This window comes from Myzus persicae, unplaced genomic scaffold (genome assembly GCF_001856785.1).
Source record: "Myzus persicae strain clone G006 unplaced genomic scaffold, MPER_G0061.0, whole genome shotgun sequence".
In the NCBI taxonomy this organism is placed as follows: domain Eukaryota; kingdom Metazoa; phylum Arthropoda; class Insecta; order Hemiptera; family Aphididae; genus Myzus; species Myzus persicae.
The window spans coordinates 199,215-208,641 of NW_019102905.1; positions in this window are offsets into that span (position 1 = coordinate 199,215).

A 9,427-nucleotide genomic window follows, 5' to 3' on the forward strand; every position below is an offset into this window, starting at 1 on the left:
ATTTAAATGATACTGCCGCTGCGTCGTGTGATAACATTAAAAACTTTAAAAATTTAAAATGATAATCTCCTGAAGTATTTGAACTGTTTGTACCTATATAATAGTATAAATTATGAAACTGTCTTTAATTTGTCCACAATTATGCAATCCGTTTACATTAATTTTGTTCCATAACATTTTGTAAAGTTAATACCTATTGAATTTTAAAATACCTATTTACAATTATCTTTAAAAAATCCCTTCATGATGTTTACACAAAAAACAATTTCAGGTGGGACCCAAGATTCCTTTTTTTCAAAAGCCTACGCCTATGCTGATCAATTAAATATTTAGATAAATTATATTTTCAACTGCCACAATTATAACTATCGCGTTATACAACTATCATCATCCTGAGAACCCGACTTAACAAATTACTGTGGTATCGACAACTATATCTTTACTGTCCACGTCTCGTGTATAATATTAAATAGCTGTAATATTTTATAATAATAAATAATAATTAAATAATAACTGTATAATAATTATAATAAATAATAATTTAATATTTAATTCAATATTATATTTTTATGTTTCCCTAAAAAATCACATTCCTTTCCATATCATTAATGGTTCGGAATTAATTGTCTTTGTCGGATCTTTGTACCAATAGTACACACAAAAATTTATAATATACATATTAATCTAAATATTATCCTTATATATATTATATAATATGTAATATGTAATATGTATACAGTATGCTTACAGGTGTCGAAACGATACGAAAGCGTACGGCTGAAGTAATACGTTTACCACTGCACCATTGTGGACCCCGCGACCACAGTAATATGATAACATGATATATAGGTACGTACAATTAAAACATTGTAAATCGATATTACATATTATTGCTTGTATTTTATTATTATTATAATGAAATTCCTATGTAAATACACAGCACTCATAATAATATCATTGCAAACATGAAAATTATCATTTCGCGCCAGTTCCATTATGGTTGCGACCGCAAATTCTGTCCAATTAACATTTTAACAATAATACATATGCACACACACACACACACACACACACACACACACACACACACACACACTCACACGCATATGACTATTATTATATATGGTTGGCTTTCCTCGTAGCCGGCGCACCGTCTGAATACTACGAGTGAAATTTCCCGACGATGTTTAACGAAGTAGGTTGGTCGACGTTATTAAAAATTATTTTAATAGCGGTCGTTTTCCGTCTGCGGGTTTCGATAACAGGAAAAAACCACTATCTTGTTAATATTGGGTATAATATACTACTCGTATAGTCGTTTATATTATTATTATCTATATAATATTATAATAATGTATGTGTGTGGGTTAGACATTATAATATTGCTACACTGTGTAATACTAATAATTATAATTACTATTATTATAATAAAAATTATACTAAAACCAAGCGTCGCGCAAATGATCGACTGCGGTAACGATAGAGACGTCATCATGTAGTATCAGTGCACTATTGTCGTAGCACATATGGAATATATTGTACACTTATGCGTTCATCAAGGATGCGCAACCACAATTTTTACTTCAATCATGATTTATTTAAAAAATGTTCAATCTAAATACGGATACATCTATACAGCGAGTACCTACTTTTCGATGTATTAAACATTACATATATAGTATAATATACTGAACTAGAATATATATATATGAATGTATATAATATATATCTATCCGTGCGACATAAGGTTCAAAGTATATATGGAGACTTTGATGATATTAAAATTATAGCAACTAATTTTATTAATTTAACATCTAACTTTATTTTTAAATCGTACGAGGTATATAAGAACCGACTATAGACTATTTATTACATTTGTTTTATATTGTAAGTGCAACGTCCTCTAAAATAACTCAAACACTGCTAGTTTAAATTTTCATTAAATAGGTATACTTAATATATAATAATGTCATAACCTACATGGCTACATGCTACATATTGTTATATTTTTATTTTTTGTTTCTTGAAAGTTTACTATCGTGATAGTGACGCAAAGTTGCTACAAAAAAGTTTATTTATTCGTAATACAATTTCAACAGTAGTATAACCTTAATACTTACCTATGATTTGGTGACACTAAAAACCAATCGACTATAATCGTTGAATTCTACGTTGGTGCATTCATGCATTAAATAATATTAAGCTATTGTGTATTAACAATAATAACAAAAACGACAAGCAGAAAAATATAATTTGTTCAATTGTCAATTTCATGTTGCATATGAATAAAACTATTAAGCGTATAAATTAATATTAAAACGTTTAAACAATAATTGAATATTGTATCTACTGTATCCTAATTCTTAAGCCTATCATATTTCCGAATAACGTTTTAATAGAATGTTTTTATTATTTGGTTTTACGAACAATAACTAATTCATAATGTATGTAGCTGGAATTATTGCATTAATTATAATATCGTATTTCAAGCATTCAGACATTTTATGAACTAACGTTGGTTTAATCCAATTTAATTACATATTTTAATATTTATCATTACTAAACACAATTGCTGTGTTCTATACTGTGACAAACTTTATGTTAACATAAACCGATCTGACAAACTAAATTACGTACCTTCCCCAATGCCCTGCTTATCAATGATCATTAGTAGTCCAATATAGGTATTATGTACATATTAATATAAGATCGATTTAAAAATTACGAATTATCTTAAGTGTTATTCCGATATTCCATGGACAAAATCCATTGAATTCCACAGCTGGGTTTCAAGACAAATTAATTTATACTTTAGATTTCAGTTAAATGAATAAAAAATTGATTTGAAATTGTCCATTCGTAGTGTAAAATAAATACAAAATATCTTAGTATTATATATTACATAAAGGATGGCAAGCCCGAAAAAGAAGCTTGCATTTGAGATTTGTTAAGAAAATTTACAAACTTGAGGTATATTTTTTAAATATTTGTATATTATCTCTGTCTAACATGTCCTAACTGTTAACTGAACTTCGCATTACATTTTTAATGTGATTCATGTTATTATATGTATAATATTATTGAATAATCATTGAATATCAAGTATATATTATTATGTTAGTATTTTTTTGATCCAATTGCATTATAGTGTAAAATAAATTGTCACTGATGTCTGTCGACTTGAGTATTGAGACAATGGAATTAACCATTTTTTTTTCAGCGTACGAAATACGTCTGGAAGTGATGAGTTTCAAACTTTTAGGATTTTATTAACAGTAACTTTATCATTATTTAAAAATAAAAGTAAACTTTTTTCGCCAATAATCTTCAATAATTTTCAATAATGCATATTGCAATGAAATATTATCGAGTGCCGTTAAAATGTGGAAAACGTGCGACGCGTGTTACAGGCTTGTCACATCTGTTCTTTATTAATAATTATAATTCTACACAGAACGTCCGAATTGAATATTTATATGTGATGATGTTATAAAATATAACGAGTATAAATGTCGTGATAAAAGTTAAATAGTTACAATGTACAATAATAATAAAAACTATGTCGATTATAAGTAGGATTGTGCATACCGATGAGCTAAATCAAACGGCCACAGCAAAAAAGTGTGTACCCCTATAAAACAATATATTATAATAATATTATAGTAATAATGATAATATCATATTACATAATAATTCGTATTATTGCAGTGTTGCAGTGTTGTTAATTTGTTATCGCTATAAGCGGCACCCCATTAAACGTGACGATGATAATAATATGATGTTAATCCGTCGCGAATTGTTGTTGTTGTTGGTTTTTTTTTTGTTGATGAATGAGCTTGAAATGGTAGAAAACAATAATTTCGGGCCAATAATTTCTACGACCCAATTTCGTTGCGAACTCAAACAATGATTCGTGGGAACGCGTAGGTATAGAAGCAGGATATCTGGCTACTGCGGGCTGCATAGTGTGCGCCAGCCAACTAAATTTTTAATTGACACTGTATACAGACCAACGAGTATAATGTGTACCTGTATTCATTATACATATATTAGTCAAGTGTATTATTATATATGTGTTTGCCAACATATACATAATGTAGAAAATTACAACCGCGGCCATACAAAACACGTTATATGTATAATACAATTTTACTGGTTTCGTTATTATTTATTTGTAACGAATCCATATAATGTAAGGTCGTCATCGGGCACACCACAACTTGCCCACAATCAATGTATATTATGTAAGTATAATAATATGCTAAATACTGTATATGTATACATATATATATATATTATACATGTCTAAGCGAATTGCGTTCGCTATTATAATAGGAAAATCAGCTTTAAAGTTCTGAATAATTATTATTCTTGTTGGCCGTGCTTGTGTACGGCACCGCAGAGTGGTTTATGTCGAAGAACTCGGCGCGGCGTTCACGTGACGACTATATTATTATATTTTCATCCGTAAAAATTAGTACACTTTTTAGACTCGTGATTTAATAAACTCATATCATATTTAATATTGTTGTTAACTTATAATAATATCAACCTAAATAAATAAAAAATATGTAAAAAAGTAAAGCCGTCCACATAAAACCATATATTATGATGATAAATGGTATAACGTCATGATAAGAACTTCTAGTCCTCGGAAAGTTTCATAAGTAGGTACTTTTTGCCCAAACGGTCACAGTTTTCCGGATCCGAGTTAAAATCGTTAGAGGACATTTTTCCTCCTCCACCAAACCAAGTTCTTAGATACGCCACCGACGTACGCGATGATAATAATATTATGTTACCTAAGTATTATTTTACGCACCTAAAATATACGTGACAATACCGTTTACAATATTATTAAAATAAAACTTTAATTATGAAATTCAACCCTATTTGAGTCCATTGAGGACGACATCTCCAAATTTTTTCTGAGCGTATCTTAAATATGTTAAGAAACAAGAACGAAGCAAGGCAAAGTTTAACAAATTAAAATTGTTTTTCACGTGCAGGATATGCTTGCGGGATTAGATTACCTGTACCTTAACTGGCTAACTCGTTTCCAATTCGACCATAGTGAACGACCTGCGCTCCGCCGTCGCCTAAGTCTTCTAAATTTATTATTTTGGTAGGTCAGTAGTCGTACAACATATGACATATACATGATATTATGTTTTTGAATTATAATATGTTTAAATATCCCACAAACCATATTAATTATGGTAAATATTATTCACGTAGGCGTTTGAAGCTAACCGCAATATAAATGTATATACCTTGCACAAGGATCATTGATCAGTATTTTATAATATACTCCAAAGTTTGAACCATTTGACTAGTTTAAATTATATTAACATGTTTAGTGTGAACATACAATTGACTGAAGTAGGTATTCAGTTATTGTTAATTCTAACCCAATTAATGAATGTTATGACTGTGAACTAATGAAATCGACCGTTCACAAAGATAACTATTTATTTTTTCATTTAGATGTCTTGGGTGTGCATTACTTTCATTTCGATTGAATTTAGTGAATATTAAGGCCACGCTCAATATCTTTAAAAACAAATAAGGTCAATGCATTCATAAACAGACGGTCCTTGTAGGTATAGATATTTTTAATAATTCAAACCAAATATTATAGGTAATACAATTTTATTAATTGTAATACTCTGTGTGAAACTGATTTCCTTATTACTATATAATAATATAAATTTTTTATAATTTATCAAATATTGATTTTATTATATTTTTTTTAGTAAAAAGAAAAATATTAAAACGTATATCGTTATTCGTTATATTCGATTTTTAATGTACGTTATACTAACTTCTGTTTGCTCGAGGCAAATTTCATGTATAATAAAAAATAATTGACTATTTAAAATGTATTGGTAATAATACCATATAATTGTCATATAATTAGTACTGATTTAAATAGAATATACTTTAAACATAAACTTTAAGCATAGCTTATATTTTGCTTGCTCATTGTGAAATATGAATTTAAAAATATTATATTTGAATTTGATCATTATTTTGAATTTAAGTTTTGTTTTACTTCATCTATTACTTTTCTCGCCATAATTTTGAAACTTTGAAATACTTAACTAAACACCATAAAGTATTCTACTATTCGAGTGATTTGCAGAATTTGTCACTCGGTGTTTACCTAATGGAATAATTATGGTCTAGGATGGACTATTCGATTAGGATCAAAAGTAGTCATCGATACTGACAAAAGGTGCTCATAATAGGGTTTTTCCATTCTTTAATAATTTCTTACAATAGAATAAATTTATACTCAGAATATTAAATATACATGATATTAATACCTTTTGAATAACTTCAATCGTACTAATAAGACTATTTATCTATATAAATATTATAAAACAGAATGATTTTATTTGACATTTTTTAAAATAGTAATTTGTTTTACATGGTATTATGTAATACTACACGCGTAGTTTTAATTAACATACAAAACGATTCTCATTTTTGTATAATATAATTAATACTTATATACATATAATTGGCTTAAGTCTTTCCTGCAGCGATGACACATTTTTATTTATTATTGTACTATATAATATTTCATTATAATTAAAATTAACTAAAATATAATAATATTTAATAAAATATTTGTATAACGTTGATTAAAATTCTATTTCCAAATGAAACCAAAATTAATAATGTCCCGCGCACAATATAATGAAAAATAACAGTAATTAAATATTTTTGATATTTTAATACCTACGGATTTAAGTATTAAAATCTTAATTATACTGAGGTATTATGTATAGGTATATGTTAATAAATAAAATATGTTCTTCTTTCTTTGAAATTCAAAATATGCATTAAACAAAAATAACAGATAATAAACCTAAATGTAAGAACCTATTGTTTTAATTTTAGATTGTGATCTGAGCAATGAATGAAATTATTTTACAACGATGTGTATTATTTTTTTTTTATGTGTCGTCATTACCTTTTGAGGCCGTAAAAATGCTTCGATTGTCTTCATAAGCTTCTTTTCTGGTAAGAAAGTGAATCTAGTTGGTATCTTGAAGGGGTTAAAAGTAAAAAATTCCAGATAATTTTCAAAGGCCGCAGGGAAAACAAACAAAAAATTAAGAAAAAACTAAAATTTTAAGAAAACACAGTTTTCGACAAAATCTATTTTGGTTTTTGATGTAACTGCTATAAAAAATATTCCTTTCATACATGCAATTTGCACTGAATGTTTATATCCGTCTATACATCATATATTTTTCAAAATATTTTGACTCGTGTTGAACTATTTACAGGTATATAAAATGTTCGATTATTATTAGTTTTTTTTAAACTCAAGTCGAAGAAAAATTTGGTCAAACATTTGAAAATGTAATAGTTCTTAGGTCCTTCGTAAGTGTTTCTAAGTGGAAATAAAAAATTTAGCATAAATCCACAATAATCTTTTATAAGAGTTTGAATTCAGAATTGACAGACTGTCTTCACTCAGAATCGTTTTTCGTATACAATAGTTTTACATAATTTAAGATTGAACTCGAATTTAACACTATCCATTACTGTGACCAACTTAAAACCTACTGTACAGCATAGTGACAATTCACTAACCAACTTTTTTATTACTAAAGTGTCGAATAACATTATTATGTTTTAGTTAAGATATCATACGGTATACAGTTTCAGTCTTAACCTTTCTGTTTGTATTTTAAGTCGTATAATAATAATATAATATAATATTAAATAGAGAATACGTTTACCATGAATCAAATTAAAACAATATTCTTTTCATTTTTTGTTATTGTGAAACAGCGTTTCTTGCAAAATTAATAGACTATAGTAATAAATAGTAATAATAGTGTAATATCATTAAGTTTATGAAATAACTATTACTACATTTATTATATACAATATACACACAAGTACATATTATTATTATTACATATACATTATATTTGATACTATTATTTTTTATACATTTGCTTAATATTCCGTTATAGGAATGTTTACCTGCAGTTGTACATTAAATTGTAAATAGCAGTAAAAATGTGTATGCAATGATATAATATAATGGTTGTATGAATAAAACACTTGGTAATTTGAAAATTGTCTGTGAAATATCGTGTAAAAATGTGAAGATATGCACCAAATTATATAGTTGTAATTTATAAAAAGTACAGCCAAAGCTCAATTCAATAAAATATTTTTGATCATTTTTACTATGTTTCTTAATCTATTTTTTAAATATTATATAATAATATGTACAATCCATAAATGTTTGTTTTTTTACATTAAGCTTATGAGTGGACAATAGGTAATACGCGTTAGCATGAATTAGATAATAAAAAAAGCGGATGCCTGATGTCAATAAAGAATTAATTAATTTTTTGGATTTAATAGATGTCAGCTGCACCATTGCAGCTAATTGTTTAAGTGGATTTCTGGGGATGTTACTTGAGTTGAAATCTCTAATGAGGTGGTTTGGGTTGTTAGTCAAACCGGATAGGAATTATATATAGAAAATGAATACAATTTTGGATATGGTGTATATGTGAAGATCAGAGTGTTAAGAATATATCAGCACACTGTTTGTTGTCTTTTATGCCGAACACCCACGGGAACATAGACAAAGTGCATTCACCTAAAATCATGTTTTTATATTTTTAAGTAATCCCTTAGTGTAAAATCAGTAGTTACAAAAAGAGAATAATATATTTTTGAGGGTATGACAAAATGACTTTTCTAAATATTGTCTCAAAACAATTTAAATATAATTTATATACACAAATTGTTTATTTATTTTGAAAGTCCAATATAAAGTCAAAAAAATAATAAAATATAAAAAAGGTATGATCAAACCTTCAAAAATATTATCTTCTATAATTTTTGTAAGTAGTGATTTTACCCTAAGATTTCTTGAAAATGATTTTATGTGAAAGCAATTTTCTCTATATTGAGCTTGGGTCTGAGAAAGAAAACAAATATTTCTCTGACATCCTCTTATGTATGATTGCAGGCACTGAAGGTGCACCTGTTACTGGGCTACTGAGTGTAGTTGATTTTAATTTTCGATTTTTTTTTTATGTTTGATGGTTAAATACTTTTTAACAAAATAATATATTTTTATGGTGACTTAAATAAACAAATCAATCAAGTTATAAAAACTATTCAGCCTTTTAGTTTTTGTTTTTTTTTGGGGGTGGAAGGTGGTATTGTTATCTAGCCCCTCATCACCCACAAGCCAGTAGTTACGCCTATGGATGTCTGGGAATGCAAAATATTATTTATACGTTGTTCGTGTATTATAATCAAAATAGTAAATACTAATTGAAAACGAGATCGCATTCCGAACGGTCCCGTACGAAATAAACAATGCGACGAGGACTTGATTTTCAAACAAAATAACAGGTACGTTTTAGTATGCAGC